The following is a 16925-nucleotide window of genomic DNA, read 5'->3' as shown; positions in this document are numbered from 1 at the left end:
CAGCTTTGTGCACGTTGGTGAATGGGTTCAACTCTAAGATACATGAAGAGTTTCCCTTAAAGCAGAAAAAAATTACCTAAGTTTAGAAATACATCCAGGTGCTTTAGAGGGGAATAATAAGCTCCTCAAAATGTTTTGCTTCTGATTGAGCAGAATGTTACATTTAAACCAGAATGAATTGTGGATAGAATTTCAATAAATTCAAAGCAATAATTTGCCCTGACAGTCCTTGTTTTATGAAAACAATGGGTGATATCTTTAATTTAGAGTCTGTGACTGAGAGTCTTAAGAGGCAAAAAGTTTACACAGGTGAAGTGTTAAGCAAAGACTTTTGCCACACACCCCCAGCATTTCTGGTGCATGGTGATGCTTTATGTACCATAGACTGTGTGTTTAAAAAAAGGAGCTAAATCCAGGCTCTCTCTGGGTGAATATTGCTGTCCTGAGGGATGGTCCGTAAGCAGAAACCATAGTTTAAGCAGACAAAGGGGGGGAAATCTTTATGCCCTGTTTTGCCCTGATGCTTCTCACTCTGTGTTGGAAAGTGAACCTGTCTAAGAAGGATGAGCTCTTGAGGCTTCCATGGATGCACAACGGAGGCAGGATTTTATGAGTCCCAGTATTCAGATACTGAGTGGAGAACAGTGAGAGAGGATGTGTTCAGAGTGGTTTGTGGAATGCTGAAGTTGACAGAACCATTGTGGACCTGATGCTGAAGAACCTCCTGCATGAGGAGTTTGCAATCAGACAGCTCTCCTTCTCATCTTTATTCAGTTACTTTATTTTCAGGAGCACCAGTTTCACTCTGAAGTGTAACAAAGCAAAAGAAGTGCTTAATCAGAAGCCTTTTGTCACAGGCCATTTAGGTCCTAAAAGACAGATTACAGGGAGAGCAATCCTTAAAACCAGAACAGAGCAGAGATCTCTAATTGCCCACGATCCATTTGTGCAGTTGGTGATGTGCTGCTGAGCTGCCTTTCTCAATCAGGATGGGTCTATTGCCTTCCTTTTTGCCTCATTTTCTACAGCTGTAAAGCAGATAATCTCTCACTTGCCTTTGCATCTCCCCTAACTCTGGGCTGTGTCTCTTTCACACACTGGCTGAAGTGTGATCACAGCTAAGCGAAGGCCATTAAACCCTATAAAATTAGGATTAGCAAGGATGACTTCCCACATTAGATCAATTTAAGTTATTGGCTGGTAGAAGGAAAGTGTGATTCTTTCCTCTGTTAGCTGGAGCGTGGCTTTCTTGTGACAGCATGGGGTATGATTGTAGTTCTCCCCTTAAAGTCATCAATTCTGCTTTCTACCTCTATTGCACCCGCTGCCTTCAAGACTGAGCTTTTCCTTTCAGCCTAGGCTGGGATCATCTGGCTGAGTTAACTCACGGAGGGGCAGCAGAGATGTCTTGGAGAAGGCAGTTCTTCGACAAAAAGTTGTACAAATAACAGAGCAGACTCGGGTAGGGTTTGTTGTGAAGTGTTATGGCAGCAGCCCAAAGGTTTTCTGCATTTATGTTTAGAGAAAACTGAGCACTGATAAGTCCCAGTGGTGTGTGGCTGAGCACAAAGAAAAGAATCACATCTCTTTTACATGCTGTTGCCCCTTTGGTCCTGGGATAGCCTTCTCCTGCCCAAAACCAAATTCACTCCTATTTTTCTTGGATTCACAGGATCCTCAAAGATAACCACCACCCTACGTGTGACCCTCTTCTGGTCCAAAGGAAATCATGTCCCCACCAAAGCTGGTGCAGACATCACATTCCAGGTTAGGCATTTAAACACCTTGTCTTCTGCAATCTATTATTCTATGAAAAGTTGAAAAAAAAGTATGAAAAACCGTGCAACCTGGATTTGATCCTCCCAGGTCTCCAGTCCCTCACATCAGCTTCAGTTTAGTACATTTAATAGGCTGTGGAAGGGGCAGCAGCACTGGATTTAACTCCAAATGGCACTACTGGTAACTGTTTGGGGAGAAGGGTAGCATACAGCATCCAGTGCTGGAGAATGAGGTGTATTTTCCCATCCATGGCTGCTACTTAATACAAATCTAATTAAATAGTAATTGCATGCTGACCAAAAAAAAAAAAAAAAAAAAAAAAAGAAAAGAAAAGAAAAAAAAAAACCCAAACCAAAATACCTGTATAAGATTAAGGAGATATTCACTGAACTTTCCTAGCCAGGCCACAGCTTCTACATACCTATTACAAGGCTGTTAAACCTCACTAAATGTGTTTGCAATAACTACTCGCTATTTCATTATGGAGCAATAACTCTCCTTATTGAGTCTAAATTAAATCCTTATTTGAGACACTTCATTTAAGGTGTTATTGGGAAACCCACCTTGGAAGAAGCAGAACCAACCTTTGCTTTATAGCTTACAAGATTATATTATACACATATGTATAAATGTCTAATTTCAGGGCATTACACCTCAATGGCTGCAGCTCACAGCTGTAGTCTCCAGAGTCAGACTTAAGACATAGACTGGAGCTTTGCATCACACCAAGACCTCCAGAATGTCTGTGGCTCTTTTCTTTCCCAATGATACCTCTTTTCTTTGCAGCTGTTGCTGCGTGGGGAACCAGCATCCCTCTTAAACTTCCTTTTACAAAGGCTTCCTGCCCTGAACTATGGAGGCCTCCCCAGGTGTGTTCGGTTGCCATGCTTAGCCTGAGGTGAGTTAATAACTTTCTGACAGCTGGCATGAAATTGGTCCAAGCACCTTGTTCCATTGTGAATGGGTAGAGGGAAAGCATAAGAGTTAATTTGCAGATTTGAATGTGATCATGCAGGACCCTTCTGGTAGCCCATGATGATGTGACTGGTTCAGCTATGATGCAAAAGACCAGCTTTGTACTTCATGACCAATAGAAGTAATGGCAAAGGTCTTTGCTCAGGGAGCTGTAGTGCTGCCTCACATATGTCATGCCCCTATAAAAGTCAAGACTGTGATTCAGGATTTAAAAAATATCAATAATATTGATCAGCACTGACTGGGAGCATTTACTGGTAGAACTCAGAGAGCTTTCTAGAATGGTAGCTCTCTCCTACTTTACAGCTGAGGCAATTGAAATGCCATTTCTAAGCTGCAATAGAGTGAGCAGTGAAGGGGTGATGATAGCCTACCTCTGCTAAATCCTAGCTCAGTCCTCTTTGCTTGTTAAAGAAAAAGAGGCACCTTGTAGTGAATGTTTTCAACAACAATCCTTCAAAAACTCAGCATCCAGCAATGAGACTGTGTATATAGAAATCACAATGGAAAGGGATGGGCTGGCTCAAAAAATAACAGAATATTTTTAGATCCTCCTGCTTTTAGATCACTGATCAAGGCTGGTGATGGCCTGTTCAGCTGCCCCTTGAAACAACACTGGTTTGTTTCATCTGTCATCATTGCCAAGGGCACTACTTTCTCCCATGGTTTAACTCTCTGGTTCTTTGAGGCAAAACAACTCAGGAGTTGAGGAACCACAGAAACCGGTCTCTGTTCTTCCCTAGAAATGCTCTGGTGGAGAAACACATGGGAAACTCAGCAGGTCTGGGGCTTCAGCAAGCTCATAATGCAGGGTGCATGCCTTTTGATAAGGAAATTGTATTTCTAAAACAAAGTGTTTCAAGAAGGAAGGGGTGAAATCTCTTCCATTCTCTGCTCCTTCCTCCCACTGAGGTGATCTATACTGCTAAGAGACCACCCTAATAAACACAACCCATCTGGATCATTTAGAGCTGGAGACATTCACATCCTTGCCAGGCTCTAGACTCAGCATCTTGGGTCTATTTCTAACACAAAGTGGAGAATTTTGCCTAAAAGCTATTGCTGGTTCTTGGAGAGGAAACACATTTTGAATCTTGACAGTCCTGGGGCTGGGCTAACATCATTATACCAGTGTTTTCTCCTCCCAGAGTCCTTTTAAACTCAAGAGTCTGTGTTTATACAGTTCTTAGCCCAAAGGGGGGCTCATTCTGTGTTAGCCCTTTGGCACTGCAGCAATAAACAGGATTAATAACTGGAGTCAGCAGGGCTCAGTACCCGTTAGAATTTCCCATGGACTATCCAGAAGGTGCTGTTCCTACAAGCATCTTGGCAGTGAATTATTTATGGGCAGCATAAGGATCGTGGTGCTTGCCAGTTTATTAGATTTATAACTAGCTGTGTTAGGTCCATTGTGTGTGTGTCAGTGCATGTACGAGCATGTACTTGTTCAGCTGTTTCTCTCCAGTCCTCTGCTAGTTAGGGAAGATCTGCTCACACACATTTGCAATATAAACACATCACTTTGTGACTCAGATGTGAGAAAATCCAGGAGAGGAATATGATTGTTACACAGGAGGGAAAAGTTTGTTTAGGTGCCTTAACTACAGATGCAAACGTTCATCCAAGCACAGGTTGAAAAACTGAGATGTGAGATTATTTGAAGGGTGAGAAAGTTTGCTTTTCTTCTGAGTTTTACAGCTTCTTAGAGCTCTGCTTATGTGGGTTTTATAGGGAGACATGAACTTGAACCTCCTTTTATGACAGATGTGTTGTTTTGATGCCCAAGGAACTCCAGATGGGTAGTCTTCTGGTTGGGTATCATGAAGGAATTTAAACACAATTCTCTCTTCAAACTCATGGAGAGGAGCACTTGCCTTCCAGCTAGTATCTGCTATTCCAGTTCCAACAGAACTCAGAGTAGATGTTATTAACGGCTCATCTTTTCCTGTTCTCTCTGATACATCTGTGCTATGATGTTGCCAATAGAGTCATCACTGTGTCTGAAGGTGCTGGCCTAGAGCCATGAAACTCTACAACACCTCCTTCTGAAGAGGCACAGGTGACTGTATTGCTATCAAGAGAGGTGACAGGAGCAAAGACCTTTCTTCATGCAAATGATCCAAGCAAGGAAGCAAAACCTCTTACAGCCAGAGAAGAACTGGCTGAAAGCAGAATGTTTTGCAAAGTTTTCTGTGAGTCCTCATAAACTCTGCTGTAGAGAGAACCCCTTTGAGCTGTTCAGTAAATTGGATGGTTTAAATAATATATGGACTGTCTTTCTGGATTCATGAGTACTGCTGTGAGAAGCATTGACTTGTTCAGCCTGCAACAGTCTGCTTTCTTTTGCTTTAAAAAGTTAACTTCACTAGGCATCAAAATCTCACATCTGACTTTGGAATCTGCTTCTGGTGAGACCTGAGCTGGCTGGTGTGCATTGCACAGCTCTGTTTTTGTGCTGTCTTGCTTGAGTTCCCAGGTGCACTTTTTCTAAAGGTTATTTAAAAAGTCTGACAGCAGAAAAAGGAAAAAGGCATTTTCCCTACGAAAATGACCTGGTCCACCAATTTCTTATTCCTGACCAAGTTCAGATACCTACCTCCAGCCTCCGGACTCCTATGTTTATTGCTATTTGGACTAAGGTTGTGTATAAAGTCTGAAGATCAACAGCTCACTGGATCATATTCTTATGGCTTCGTTCCATGACTCCATCCATCTCCAACTGTCAAAAGACGCTTTCAGATGATTGATCCAAAGTACCATCCTAAAGTCTAGTGGGATGCATCCAAAATCAGGTTAAAAATGTTATTAGGGGTGCTGTCTTCTTCATTTTTTACTCCCCAAGATTACCTCAGTGAGATTTATGCCTTTAAGCCCTATCTCCATAGTTGAACCAGGGGCAAATAACGACAGTGAAACTACAGAGTAAGAGACATCATTGAAGAAGAGCTGCCCATGCAAGGATTCAAAGGTAGGGGCCTTGAGCCAGTCAGCGTTGCTTTCAGTATCTAAAAACAGTTTAGTCATGCTAGGATCCTTCTGCAATCAATGGGGAGAAATATGCTCTTGGGTTGTGATTCGTGTGATCTGCTTTAGGCATCTACTTTGAAATTGGCTGAATTGCACCTCTGGTACCATTGACTGTATATTGATATCTGTCTACTGTAAGAAAGGAGCTTTGGGTGACTAGCTTTGACTTAGAGGTTGGAATTTAATCAGATTAATCCACCTTGTAACTCTATATGTACACCAGTTCTCTCTTGTTGCCATATAGACGTGGCAGACATTACAAGCAGTACCATTTTTTCTTTTCTTTGGGACACTGCAAATAAATCAGAATCAGAAAGTATTCAAAAAGAGCAGCAATATTAGGTAGGGATAACTTGTACCTGAAGCTGGGTAGAGAATAGTATTTGATTCTCCTCAGCACATTTGCAGGAATCAAGGGCACCAAGGGTGATTTTGTGCCTAAAAATAAATATATATTGGTGAAGTGAGCTTTCCTGGAGTCTTCTGGCAATTTGTCACAGAAAGGAAAAAGGTCCTCCCTCCCCTACTGAGATATTCTTCCTTGAAAGCTTTGGACAATTACTACATTTTACCTTTTCCACCGCAGCATGGATGCTTTCTTCTTTTTAACAGTTTGTCTATGAGCATTTTAGCTTCAGCTTAATAAGAGAGGATTGATGCTTGCACTCTATAGAGAGGTTGTACAGGGCAACGTTTCTGCTTGTCGCAGTAAGAATGCTATTGAAAAAGACACCTCAGGCATGTGGATGGGGGAATAATAATAACAAGCAACATGTTTTGTTTCTCTACTATGAAACAAAACTAAAAAAGAAACAATGATTCCCCATTCGCCCCCCCAAAAACAAACAAACAAACAAAAAGGCAGTCCATGTTCCAAAACCAAAAGCAGGTGCAAAGAGAGGTTAACAGATCTCGATGATGTAAAATGATTGTCACTATGAAGATAGAAATCCTACCAAAACAAAATGATAACACATTATGTTCAACCCTCCCACTGGGAATAAAAAGAAAATCTCACCTATTTGCCTCATGGCTCTGGCAAAAGTGACTTGGCTTCAACCAAGATCTACAAAGAAGTGCCTTCATTCTCTTACTTATTTCAATTACCCACCTTCCCAGAAGATGCTTTGAGAAAGGCTGTACAGTAATCAAGAAATAATGAAGTAAATTTCAAAGAATGCCGACACAGAACTATTTCTAACTAGAACTATAGTTTTATATAGTTCTATATATAGTTCTTTTTCTGTATAGAACTATCATAGCATGGCTGCATTGCAACTGCACACCAAAGACCACTTTGGGAGCCTAACATCAAGACAGTATTCCCTTACTGAACCATGTTTATGCCTCCCATATTCGGTGGTTTTTCTTCCCCACAGTTTGAACTTGCACTGATGCTTCTTTGGACCCATAGTCCCATTTCCTTCCTTTCAAATAGAACTTCTAATAATGTCTTTCTTATTGTTCTCTATAGATGTCTTTATGTAGTGAAAACTGTTATCAACAACCTGTCCATTGTTTCATTACATATCAGTGGTGGGAAATCCAGGACAGAACATGAGAGCTTATCTCCATGGAGTGGATGGACTTGGGCCTGGCCTTGCTTCCTCAGAGGTCAGTAGCAGTTATCATGCTATGGATGGAAAGAGCAATAGCTTCAGGCCATGTCAACACAGATAGTCTTTCTGGAGCTCTGAACAGCATCCCAAGCCTCTGTGTGTCAACATAGAAGAGCCTCAAAGCTGAAGATTGTTGATTGTGTCCCTGGAAATTGGGATTCTGTACTCAGTTGTTTCTCTCTCTGGTACTTTTGAGACAGAATAAGTAGTCAGGTTCCATATCAGGAACATAAGAGTCCCTCTATCATCCTTCTCTCAGAAACAAGTCACTTCTGGATGAAATCCACCTGTTTTTCTTCTCCCTGTTGCTATATTCACCTGGCTCTCCTCAAGTTGGCCTCAGTGGGCAAGGCCATGAAAGGCAGGGAGTCAAAATGTGCTCAACAGCAGTTTTATACCAGAAGAATCCCGTGTTGTGCCACAGAAGTGTAGGACCTGCTTTTTAGTGACTTGCTTCTTTGCATCTATTTTTTGCATTTGATCTCTTCTACTTTGAAAAATGCCAGCAGCAAAATACACCAGGTCCGTCTGCATAGTGAAATGAGTGGATGGCTGCAGATGTGGTTTGCTAGTGCTAGAAAATTGCCTGATAACATGGGTAACTACCAGATAAGATGGAAGGCTTGGACACAGATCTGTGGATCTCAGATGCAGAAGTTCAGCTCTTTCATTTCAAGGCATGCCTGTGTAGATGAACCCAGTCAAAAAGAGGTTGTATTTCCAAGAGGACCTTTGCGAGTATGACGACTTCTGCCTACACGAATTACTTTGCATCAGTCAGCTTTGATCTTCTAAACCACTCCTCAAGGCAATGGACAACTCCCTTTAAGGTTTTTCTGCGGATTATTAAATGTAATGTACCTATAATTTCAATATCACATCCTGCTCAGAACTCATTAGAGCTCAAAACTGGCATAAGTAGCAGTGAAATCCTTGTTCTCATCTTAAAACAGCCAGAAGAATTAAATGATGTAGATGTAAGCTTAGCTTCTAGCAAAGCAAAAGTAAACTGGAGAACAGGTTTCTGGAAGGGGAAAAGGGACCACAGAGATGTGGAAAGGCACTCATCCATATTTTCTGAAGGACGAGTTGATGTCCAAGGACAGCCTCCCAAGCTTGTTATTCCATTGCCAATCCTCAATGGCTCCATTGTCTTCATGGCATTTTTCCTGATTGATACCTCTTGTCATTGTCATGAGAATCTGCTCCCTTTACACTTTATGAGAAGCCAGGTAAAATAATTCCACCATGCCTTCCTTTTTATGAAAATGGAGCAAAGCATGGCACACAGACATTCAATCTCCCACCGGAGATAAAGCGCCTTCATTTACTAGCTCAGAAAATCAATACCTGTGATTTGATATGAGCATTTATTTTCACTTAACTCCTTTCTATCACTGAGCCATTGGGGGAGGGCAGGAGAGCTTCATTTATTGCAGCGGGATTTGCAGTGAATGCTACCCAGTCAATTGCATTTCACTGCGTGCACACTTTCATCTGTCTTGCTGATATCCGTCTTATGTTTCTTGGCCTTTCCCAGTGCGATCAAGGAAGGGTTGTGTCCAGAGACATTGCAAACTATGGTCCAGGGTCTAATAACTTGGATGGTAGCATTGGTGCCCTGCGGCTTTTTTATTATAAGCCTATGTGCGTGACTAGAAGGCAGCTCTCTAAGCTGGTGGAGGGCAGGATAGCTCTTGGGAGCTAGAGGGTTGATTCTGGAGCTGTTGAGTGTGGTGTCCAGATGAGACTCAAACATTTAATTTAAGGGGAAAGACAGGAAATTCTACATGGGTTCTTCACTGGAGAAAGGGAATAGAGAGAAGAGATTCTGAATGAAACTACTTCCTTGCAATGACAGGTTTGACTGTGAATAAAATGCTGGGTGCAGAAGCACTTGGCCCCATGGAGACAGCCCTCTTCAAAATATTCATGGGACTCCAAGAGGTTTTACAAGCTGTCTGGGGTCAACTTAGTTATTAGAGCAGTGATGCATTGGCACAGGCTGGGTGGGTAAGTTGCAGAGTCACGGTCCCTGGAGGTGTTTAAGAAGATGTCACACTGAATGACATGGTCTGTAGAAGTCACAGGTATGGAATGATGGTTTGACTCAATGATCTTATTTGTCTTTCCAGCCTTAATAATTCTATGATTCTATGTTCAAATACTGGAAGAGTTCTCCCAGGGGTGTAGTCACATTGCTATGGAGGGTTGATAACTAATGTTGGCTGCTGCTCCCAGTGATGGTGTGGAGGCCTGTGGGTGGGTGAAGAAATAAATAATAAACAAAAAGTCAGCTTGTCAGTGAGTGAGGATGGAAATGAAGAGCACTGACCAGTGATGACCTTTTGTTTACATTTCCCTCCGAAAGGGAGAAATAATTGCAGTTTCTATGTGATGTTGCCTTCAAATTACACCCTCTCTCCCTGCTCTATTCAAGACTAGCCAGTGATGACATTAGAGTCTTGAATCAAACTAAATGGTTACTATGGTGTCAGGCTGAAATTATGAATCTCAGAGCCCGCCAGCTTGGAGAGGGAGCAGTGGCGGACACATAATTAAAACTGGAGGAGAGAATAGAAGCCACACTGTATCTGAATAGCAGCAAGATTGCACTTCCGAGGAGCAGTTACCAATAAAAAAAAATAAAAAAAAAATAGTGCTTAGCAATGCAGCTAAATGCATAATCAAGGACCAGGAACAATACACTCTGCTGGTATTTCACTGCTGGCTCTAGCTCTGATGGTTTTCCTTTAGTATCTTCAGATCAGAGCCCCCTCCGGCTTCACCTTCACAGCGAAAAAGACATAAACCCTACAGCTCCACACTTGCAAGGCAGAGCAATGCTGCAGCCTCGTGTGCCCTTCGACTCACTCCTTTTCCCTTGGCCAGGGCCTCAAGCAGAGCAGTGACTGAAGAGAGGTGGAGGTAAGAGCGGGGTGCTGGGAAGCAGGACAGATCTGGTAATTTCAGCGGTCATTAGTGGAGCTCATTGTGAGTTTGATAGATCTGTGCTGCTTTGTTACAGTTAAGTGGACTGATTGTGGAACACAGAAACGTTTTTAGTGACATGACAGCTAATTTAGTAAGGGGGGAGTGGTGGGAAAAGAACAAGCATTATTCCATAATTATATCTTGCTCTGTTCCAGCCCCATGACTGACTCCCCTGAGAACATAACTCTGGTTTCTCTGACACCCCAAGCAAGAGCGAGATGTCAGGATCCTTCCTTTGGGTTGCTGCATGGTGAATCCCAGCCTGCCTATGGTCTTTTATGTGTCTACCCCACTCCTGTACCCGCTGAATGCCAGTGCCAGTGATGTTCTGCCAGCCATCTCACAGCCTAGGCAGCAGGAAGAAGAATCCTTAACACAGTGCAGTACATTTTGTTCTCATGTCTGTTTCATGGACACTGGTAATTCCTCCACCCTTTTGGGGGAGATGGATTGCCCAAAGTGGGTTAGAGGAAGATTTGGGAAGGGAGAGAAATGAGCTGTGTCATTTATACCTGGAGCATTCTTGCCAGAGTCCTTCACCTCCAAGGAATACTTCGAGTTGTTACCAAGGGGCAGAAGTACAATAAATATGTGACAAAAAGTCAGACTGGGAGGCGTCATTAACTATAGTCCAAAGTACCCCAGCACAAGTTGGTACTGAAGGTTATCATCCATGTAATTTACAGATGATGTGGATATTTACAATCTCACCTCTTAGATAGGATGTTGGCCAAGCTGGGAGCCTTGTTTAGCAAAATATTTACATATATTCTTGGTATTTAGGGCCAGTGGAAGTCAAGACATCAGAACCTTAATGATGTTACAATAGAGAGGTGTAGAAAAAACACGCAGAAATTGGTTATTTCTCTTTTATTTTTTTATCACGAGGCTCAAAATGCCTGAGCTGATTGCTGTCAGGGACAGATCAGCTGAAAGAACAGACAGTGTTCCACCCTCTCCCAGTCCTGGCTCCACCTATGCAGATAATTAAATGCTTGCAGAGCTGGATCCCAATACTGTAGAAGAAAAATATCACATCTTTTTAATCGACCGCCTGTAATATAAAGAGATCTAGGCATGGTTGGTGGGCAGTACAAGAGTTGCCTTCCATCTTTCTTCTTTCAGATCTTTCAGTCTGCATTTCAGGAGAGAGAAGGAAAAATAATTGAAATGCAAAGCAGAGGGGTTGGGAGCTGGCAGGAAAGCCAGAGAGGCGGTCCTGTGAGCTCTGCATTGGGAAAAGTCCTCTAATGCAGCTGCTATAGTGGGCTATTTTTAATGTGCTCTGGCTGTATTTGCACTTTCAATTGCTGTCATTAGGAAAGCAATACCAACTCTTGTAATTATTACGTCAACATGGTTCATTGGAGGTAGCCACCTCCCTGTTTTGAACACCTGCTAGATGCCTTGCCATGTTGTGGAGGTCAGGTGGATCTGCTCCGATGACTAGTCTGGTAGTGCCACTGGGGCGTGCACATCCCTCATGTAACTCCAACTTTGGATGGAGATGTTTATGGCCCAAGGACCACAGCAATTGAACAAGCCAGACTGAAAGACTCTCCAGGTAAGAGCTGAGGGATGTTTCTTGATCACATGGAACTTCTTTTTGCAAATCTGACATTCATGTCAACCTGTACCTGGCACAGATAATCTCTCCCAAGAGGAATGCTGAACTGAAGGAGATGGGCTTCAGTGTCCTGTGGGAGTCTCCATAAAGAGGAAACTAAGAGAGCTCTGTCTCTGGAAACATGCGGGGATCTGTGGTAAGAGTCCCCACTTTTGTGGACCCTTGGATAGAAGCAGACCATGGAATGCTGTTTCACCTTCCTTTTTTGATGGATGCAAATCTTCAGAAAGGAAGCATCAAACTAGGGGTCGTCAAGGGTTAACAGCCAACATGAAGACTCCTCGGCAGACTTAGGAGGTACAATTTCTTGCAGTTATGGATTTCATGAGAATTTTAGATTTTTAAAGAAAGAACACCTCTCTAGGAAGACATAGGTGAATCCCAACTTGAAGTGGAGGGGATTTAAACTAGTTCTTACCTATTTCTTCTTCGGATTAGAAAAAAAAAATTAATGAATTCACTTCTTCTCAATGGTAGCCTATCTAGTTCTTTTCCATCTTCATGGTCAGATAAAAAGGTTTCAGGCCTCAGTTGCTTCCTTATACAGCAGAGTATGAATTATATTATTAAGAAAAATACTCAGAAAATAGAAATATTTGGCCAACTCTGTTAAACTTTAATTAAAATTAATATTATACCCTACTGGAGCAGGAAATCTGAAGCATCACATGTAACTGAATATATTTAACCAATTAACTAAGTCAAACAAGGCTGTCTAAACTTAATCACAGATCTCTCCATTCCCCTATTATGTCAAGTGCTGCTAATGCTGTTATACTTTTGACAAGTGGCCCCTGGTCACTGAGCAAATCAATAATGTATTTGAGCTAGAGAAGAAAGGAGGAAGGAACTGAGCACATTTGCATTCCTGTAGTGCCTTTAGTTGATGATCTCAAAGAGCTATGTGAACTTCCAATCTGTTAAACTTCCAGCAGTGTGGAAGGACAGAACCAGGTATTTGAATTCTTCACCTCTTCAGATGGACCCATCAGGATGTAAGGAATAAGTAAGTTCTAGAATGGGGCTTCAGGTACAGGTCACCAGGCCCTCCTATGCAAGAGCACTGGCTTATGGCAGACCTATTGCTGCCTGTGCTCTCCTTAAGACGTGCCTCTCCTAGTTCCTACCTTACTGGTGACTCCCATGGGACACTGAGCTCCATTTCCTTCCATGGAGTTATGTTTTCCAATGTGAGGTGCTGAAGTCTGTCTCCAAGGTAGCCTGGACCAAACTTTGTCTGCTTTGGACTCATCTACATGATCATCCTGTTATTGTCTATGATTCCACAGTCTTCTTGTACTTGTGACCCTCTCCTGAACACTTTCCAACTTCTCTGTTGTGCAGGATGTGTTATGGTCCACTCAGACTGATATGAAGATGCACTGCAACTTGGTTGTATTGGTCTCTCTTGGAAGAGAATAAAGCCTTCCAAAATTTTGGGATTAGTGAAGTTTCAAATCTTTGAAAGAATTAACATTTAATTTTAGAGTGTTTTGCAGTAACAGTTAATCTCTTTGGTGGTTGCCTACTATTGATATTCATCCTGAATTTTCTGATTATTAGAACAGAAGTGTAGGGATATATTTATAATATCCCTTGTACAATAAATAGAATAAGTATTTATACAGTGACAAGACTTGACTGTTTATCCTGAAATTTGAAAGACCTTTCCAAACACTAAAGCAATAACTCAGGTGTGCAGAGCAAACATTTTAGACCCACTGTAAAGAAGGAAATTGAGACCATGAGAAATCCATGCGTGATTTGCCTGATGTGACATATTGGATTTGGGGCTGAACTGAGCAAAGAGCTTGTAGGATTCTTTCCCTAAGTCCTAGATATTTTTCCTGTATATTTAAAAAAATTTTACTCCTCCTCCTCATGGGAGAAATACATCTACAATAATGGGCTGCTTGGTTTCATCACACCCTGACTAACAGATCTTTACTTCTCCAGAGAGGAATGGACCAGTGACACTGATGCTACGTCACCTCTTCTGAACACAGGAGCTCAGTTCCACATTTGACAGCTCTAGGATGAACCAGTTGAGTTTCCTTCACTCCAGCAGAGTTTGATTCCATTTGGAGCCTGTAGCAACTGATGTCCAGGGGAGTCCAAGTCCCACCCATCACATGGCAACAGGAAGGTAAAGAGTGATGACTGTGCTCAAAGTGAACAGATACTTAGAGGAATGAAAAGCAAAGATGACTCATTTCCCAGAAAGCAGTATAGTCAAAGGAAGAAAGTTACTATAATGGCAGATAAAACCGTTATACATGAAAGGAAACTTTTGACTACGCTGACACTGTGAAGTTGTGTTTAGCGGCTTGAGGGTATGGGAAGGGGGGTAGAAATTACTAATAAGAAAAGAAAGATGAGGGGATTTCTTTTATTAAAAAGGAAAGAGGCTCTGAGCGGAGATGGAAAGACTGGCAAAGGGAAACACTCCATGAGTTCCTGAATTTTTGGGGTAGGGAGTTGGAATAACTTTGTCACAGCACCGAAAATCCCAGAGTCCCTTGGGCAACACCTTTTGTGCTCTGCCTCTGCAGGGAGATGGGTTTATGAGATAACGATGTTATTTCAGCACAAACTCTTTCATTCTTGCAGAGAATTAAAAGAAGAAAAAGAAAAAAGGGGAGGGGACAGGCTGTGGGAGAGAAACCAATGTTATTTACTCCTCTGCAGCTGACATTAAAGGCTCCTTTAAGGGCCAGTGGGTTATTAACTTCCTGTCGCCTGCCACAATGATATGCTGTGACATATTGTCACCGCATTCCAGCGAAGCCTTAAACATTAATTGGGAAGTAAGATGAGTGAAGCGGCTTTAATGAGATACCTTGTTGTAACTTCTAACTTTACACATTATTTACAGTGATTCTGCTAATGGTTCCATCCATCAGAGAGAAGGAGAGGGATTGGGGAGGAGAGCCAGGGAAGCAGGGGGTGAAAAAAAAAAGATAGGTATCAGAAGTGGAATGAGAAAGGCAGAGAGCAAGGTGGGAGGTATGGAACAGGGGGAGAAGCACCATCCCTGGGGTTTTTATCCTCCAGCTTTACATTCCTTCTGTCATTTTTCATCTACAGCCATTTCTGCAGCAAGAAGACAGGGAGGTTATTCCCGAGCACAGTCCCACCAATCAGCCTGGTTTTGAGCCCTCAGCATTGCTCGCTAAGCCTATTACTAGTGCTGAAGCAACCTGTCACAACCTGTTGAGCTGCCCCAGGTTCCATCCCATGACATGGACGTACCAGGTGAGTCCGGACCAATGGGACATCCCTCCTCCCCCTCACAGAAGAAAAGAGGCACAAGAGGTGTGCAAAGCAGATACACTGTCCACCTGCCCAGGTGGCAGGTAAAACTACCACACAGTAGAGACTGTGGCAGATACCGATTTAGAAGGGAAGATGTGGGTATTCTATCTGCAGGTTCTGCCTCGTATGATACCTAAATTTGCAGTTGGTAGAACAGAAGTTATATGGCAGCACAGCCCACCCCATCAGCTCTGCCCACCTCCATTAAGACCAGTATGGTCCTGAGACCAATAGGGCAGCAGTGATTGCCACCGTCTGTGCTATAAATTGTAGCCCTAAGCCTACAGCAGGAAGGATGCTGGGCTTGCAGCCCCAGAGCTGAAGTCCTCTGGGAAAGGCAGTGAAGCTAGGTTAGATCCTATTACTGTGATGTCTGCCCTCCTCTCAGCGCCGGGGTCAAAGCCGATCATATGAACCCAATTTCCATGTTCCCTTTATCCCTTAAAAGAGCCATCTGGGCTTGTGAGTTGGATGGGGCTGTGCAGAAGGGAGGAGGATTTGGCCCTGTTTGAATTAGGAGCAAAATAAAAAATCCTGGAGCAAGAGAAGATCATGATTATAATAATATGGCCTGGCAGGAAAGTGCCCAGAGCACCAGGCATGTCATTCCTAGCTGGAAGGCATTTGCCCTGGATTACAGTCTACATGGCTTCAGGATGCTCCGTGTGCTGGCAGGTTTATGCTCCCTGTTCTGTTTTCCATTAAATCATTTCTATCCTTGTTAACAGCAAAGCCCTACAGAAGCACATGCAATCACAGCTAATGGATTCCAGTTTTATTTCTAGATTTAAAGTATATTCCTTTTTTGCAGCACTGGGCTGAAATGGAGCTGGCGAAGAGACAATTAATTGCAAGTATGGGTGTATAAAAAGCACCTGGGGATAGATCAGCTGGGGGAAACACACGGAGCTCAACTGCACATGCGTGTGATGACAGCCCCCTTTCCTATGAAAATTTGAAATTCTGAACTCCACTCCTCGCTACCTGTCAGGGTTGGCGTGCCTTTAATTATAATGTCTGCATGCTTCTTTAGGCACCATTTAATTCTCTCTGACAGCCACCCATTTAAAAAGAAAGGCAAACACTCAGAACTTAGTGGCAGATCGGAGCCAGGCGAGGGATGTGCTAATTGCCAGATGTTGTTCATTTGACTCTGATCCATTACCAAAATTAAAGAAGAAAGAAATGGAAGTAGGAAAAAGAAAAAGAAAAAGAAATCCTACCCCGCCTCTTTACATAGCTGTCTGTAGGTTGGAGTCACTGCTGTTAGCTGACTTCCCCCAGCAGAGCACATCGGGGTGTTTCTGCGTTATCAGCCTCACAGGCCAAGTCACTTTATGCAATGGACTGTGGAGCATCTCTCCTGGGGTCTGGTGTTCAGCAGCTTCCAGGCTAGCAAGGAAATATTTCCCCACAGTGCAGCCATCTGTAGCCTCTCTCTGACATTTCCAGTAGCTAATCTGCTTTATCAGAGATGAAAAATTTCCATAGCTGGTGGCTCAGGAGAGCAGAAGTTGGAAACTCAGCTGAGATTTAAAGTAACTCTTGTCTTGGACTGTTGCTAGTACCCAGGGCTGGCGTCTCTTGTG

General features: G+C 42.8%; 1 long non-coding RNA gene across 16 annotated transcripts in view; it reads left to right on the top strand.

Annotated features, from left to right (window-relative positions):
• LOC107320007 (uncharacterized) overlaps positions 1-16925 on the top strand; it is a 75958-nt gene that overhangs the window by 32637 nt on the left and 26396 nt on the right. For 11 of the 16 annotated variants that reach the window (XR_014934608.1, XR_014934609.1, XR_014934602.1 and 8 more), the window contains 5 exons: positions 7256-7395; positions 10167-10328; positions 10550-11958; positions 13978-14167; positions 15109-15276. This is a non-coding gene — a long non-coding RNA (uncharacterized LOC107320007). The other 5 variants (XR_014934611.1, XR_014934610.1, XR_014934607.1 and 2 more) reach the window with 3 other exon arrangements.

The sequence above is a fragment of the Coturnix japonica genome, chromosome 15 (genome assembly GCF_054131305.1).
Source record: "Coturnix japonica strain WE chromosome 15, WE-NBRP24, whole genome shotgun sequence".
In the NCBI taxonomy this organism is placed as follows: Eukaryota; Metazoa; Chordata; class Aves; order Galliformes; family Phasianidae; genus Coturnix; species Coturnix japonica.
This window is presented reverse-complemented; position numbering and strand designations above follow the sequence as displayed.